The sequence below is a fragment of the Rhinolophus ferrumequinum genome, chromosome X (assembly GCF_004115265.2).
Source record: "Rhinolophus ferrumequinum isolate MPI-CBG mRhiFer1 chromosome X, mRhiFer1_v1.p, whole genome shotgun sequence".
NCBI classification, from domain to species: Eukaryota; Metazoa; Chordata; class Mammalia; order Chiroptera; family Rhinolophidae; genus Rhinolophus; species Rhinolophus ferrumequinum.
In genome coordinates this window covers 66159490-66163604 of record NC_046284.1, presented here as the reverse complement: position 1 = coordinate 66163604, position 4115 = coordinate 66159490, and the positions used below count along the sequence as shown (strand labels likewise).

Below are 4115 nucleotides of genomic sequence, written 5' to 3'. Positions count from 1 at the left end.
CCTTTATTATCCACCGTACTCTAACAATATCTTTTCTGTGTGTTGTTTAAGCAGTGTATAACTCCATCTTTTAAAAATATTTTCTCATATTTAACTCTGCATGTACAATTATTTATATATCTACATAATTTCTACCTTTTATTATGTTCTTTCTTTTTAACATACTTTTACTCTGTGTATTTCTCTTCCTTCACTAATCACTATTTGATTAACAGATATCTCAAAGTTATCTTTTTGGTTTTGATGCTATTCTTTTATTTTTATTTTTAGTGGATATCCTTCACTTTTTAATCTCAATATCCAACATAACAAATCAAATGGTAAGCATTGTTTCTACTCTATTCCAAGGGATGCCAATCACTCTCATTAATCTTATTTGTCATTAACCATTCTGTTGAGCATCTTTTCATATATCTCTTGGCTGTAGGTTGTTTTCTTTGGAAAAATGTCTGTTTAGTTTCTCTACCTATATTTTTATTCAGATGGTTTGTTTTGGGGTATGTAAATATGTAAAGAACCATCTGGTTGGCTAGCTCAAAGCAGCACTGGGGATCTCTGCTGCAGAAAGCTGCTCATAATAGGCTTTCTGAGCAGAGATGACAGGAGCGTATGTGGCCAGAGGGAAGTGGATGCGGGGATAGGGCACCAGGTTGGTCTGGAATTCAGTCAGGTCAACATTCAGGGCTCCATCAAATCTGATGGAAGCAGTGATGGAGGACACAATTTGACCTATCAACCTATTCCGGTTAGTATAGGTTGGGCGTTCAATATTGAGGTTTCTAGGACAGATGCTGGAGATGACCTCATTGTCAACCATGAAGGCACAATCAGAGTGCTCTGGGGTTGTGTAGGTGGTGAGGATGGAGTTGTAGGGCACAAGTATAGCTGTGGAAACCTGGGGTGCTGGGTATATGGAGAACTCCAGCTTGGATTTCTTGCCATAATCGACAGAGAGATGTTCCATCAGCAGGGAGGTGAAACCCAGAACCAATTCCCCCGCTAAAACTGTGGAAAACCAGGAAGCCCTGAAGACCTGTGCACTGATCGTCCAGTTTTCAAATTCAGTCCAAGAAAAGGTCAGTGATCTTGCCAATGGTATAGTGCCCGCAGGCATAGTTATTGGCATCATCCTCCTTGTCTGTAATGAGTTGCTTGGGGTGGACGAGCTGGCGGTAGGTACCAGTGTGAACTTCATCAGTGACCGTGGGTTCCCGGTCTACAAACACTGCCCCCGGCACATGCTTGTCAGCGTCTGTCTCACTGAAGAAGGTGTTGAAGGAGTCATCTCCTCCCCCAATAGTCTTGTCACTTGGCATCTGGCCATCGGGCTGGCTGCTGTGTTCCAGCAGTAGAACTCCCAGCAGGCATTGCGGATATGGACACAAGCCTGGCAAACGTGGATGGAGATGCACTCACGCATGGTTGCTGCTTTGCAGTGGCCGGGCAGATGGCTGAGTGGAAGAGAGGTTGTTGCTTCTGACATCATGACTCTAAGGGGGCTGAGGTAAGGGAACCTAGGTTGAAACTTTCTTGCATCTCAATGGCAAGTCCCATTAGGTCATGATATACCGTATCATGTTTTTTTAATGTGTTGTTAGATTCTTTGTCGAGATTTTTATTAAATCTATGCTCATCAGCTATATTGATTTATATTTTTCTTGTAGTGTCTTTATCTTGCTTTTATATCACGATGGTGCTGGCCTAAAATAAATTTCTTAGTATTGCATTCTTTTCATTATTTGGAAAAGTCTGAGAATGATTCTCATTCACTCTTCTTTAAAAGATTAATAGAATTTAACAGTGAAGGCATCAATCAGGTCCTTGGATTTTCTTTGTTGGGAGGTTTTCTTTAATTACTGATTCAATCTCCTTCATAGTTATTGTCTGCTCAGATTTTCTATTTCTTCATGATTCAGTCTTGATAGTTTATATATTTCTAGATATTATCCATTTCTTTTAGGTTATCCAATTTTTTAGCATATAATTGTTCATAGTATTCTCTCATGATAATTTGTATATATTTGGTATCAATTGTAATGTCTCCTCTTTCATTTCTGACTTTGAATCTTCTCTCTTTTTTTCTGTATAGCTTAAAGTTTGTCATTTTTGTGTGTGCGCTCAGAAAACATCTGTTAGTTTTGATGATTTGTTTTATTGTTTTTCTGGGGTCTCTTTTATTCAAATCTGCTCTGATTTTTGTATTTCCTTCTTTTGACTTTGGGGATAGTTTGTTCATTTTCTAGTTCCTTGTGTTGTAAATTGACATTTACAGTTTATTTGAGATCTCTTATTTTTTTTTAATGTAGACATTTATCATTATAAACTTCACTGTTAGCCCTGATTTTGCTGCTTCTCATAAGTTGTGGTATGTTGTGTTTCCATTTTATTTGATTCAAGAGTTTTTCCCCTTTTGATTACTACTTTGACCCATTGGTTGTTCAGGAGTGTGTTTAATTTTTACACATTTGTGAATTTTCCAATTTTTCTCCAGTTACTGATTTCATACCATTCTGGTCGGAAACAGTACTTGGTATGATTGCAACTCTTCTCAAATATGATAAGATTTGTTTTGTCACCTAAGCTATAATGTATCCTGGAGAATGTTCTGTGTGAACTTGAGAAGAATGTTTATTTTGGTGCTGTTGAATGGAATGTTCTTTCTATATCTGTTAGGTCCATTTGGTATAATATAAGATTTGAAGTCCGTCATTTCTTCATGGTTATTTGAATGAGCTATCCTCTGCTGAAGTGGGATATTGATATCCTCTACTATTACTGCATTATGGCTATTTCTCCATTAAGATCTGTTAGCATTTGCTTAAAATATCTATGTGCTCCAATGTTGAGTGCAACTACATATTTACAATTATTACATACCCTTAATGAATTGAGTATTTATTATTACATAATGACCTTCTTTGTCTCTTATTACCATTTTGGATTAAAGTCTGTTTTGCCTGATATATAGGTATAGCCTCTTCCACTTTCTTTTGGTTTCCAGTTGTATGGAATATCTTTTTCCATAGTTTAATTTTCAGCTCATGTGTCTTTAAAGCTGAAATGGATTTCTTGTAAGCAGCATATAGTTAGGTCTTGTTTCTGTATCCATCCAGCTTCTATGTGCCTTTTGACTGGTGAGTTTAACAAATTTTCATTTAGAGTAATTACTGATATGTCAGAACTTAGTAATGCCATCTTATTAAATGTTTTCTGGATGTTTTGTTGTTCCTTTGTTTTTTGTTGTTTTGTTTTTCTTTTCTCTCTGGATGTCTGCCTTTGTGACAACGATTTTCTGTAATGGTATGGCTTGATTACCTTTTCTTTCTCTTTTGGAAGTTTTGGCTTTGTGGTTACTACGAGGCTTACATAAAAATTCTTATAGTTACAACAGTTTCATTTAAGCTGATAACAACTTTCATTGCATAAAACAGTTCTGCTCCTTATTCCACTCTCACATTTTATATTTTTGATGTCAAAATTTATATCTACTTATGTTGTGTATCTGTTAACAACTTTTAGTAACTATAATCGTTTTTAATACTTTTGTCTTTCAACTTTTACATTAGAGTTAAGTAGTTAATATATGATCATATTACAATATTAGAATACTTCAAATTATTCCATATATTCACCTTTACCAAAGTGTTGTATATGTTTATATGTTTCCATGCTATTAAACGGTGTCCTTTCACTTTAACTGGAAAAAGTTATTTTATCATTTCTTGTAAGGTATGTCCAGTGGTCATGAAATCCCTCAGTGTTTGCTTGTCAGGGAGTTTTATTTCTCCTTTATTTCTCAAGTACAGCTATACTAGATACTGTATACATGGTTGGAAGGTTTCTCTGTTTTTTTTTTAATTAAAGTTTATTAGGATGACAATTGTTAGTAAAGATACATAGATTTCAGGTGTAAAATTCTCTATTACATCACCTATAAATCCCCTTGTGTGTTCACCACCCAGAGTCAGTTCTCCTTCCAACACCATATATTTGATCCCCTTTACCATTATCTACCACCCCCCTCACCCCTTACCCTCTGGTAACCACTAAACAATTGTCTGTGTCTATGAGTTTCTGTTTCTCATGAGTTTTTCTTGTTTTTTTTTTTATTGTTT

General features: G+C 35.7%; 1 pseudogene; it reads right to left on the bottom strand.

Moving 5' to 3' along the window:
* Window positions 1-338: 338 nt before the first annotated feature.
* Window positions 339-1420, bottom strand: LOC117013172 (tubulin alpha-1A chain-like; annotated as a pseudogene).
* Between the last annotated feature and the right edge of the window lie 2695 nt (window positions 1421-4115).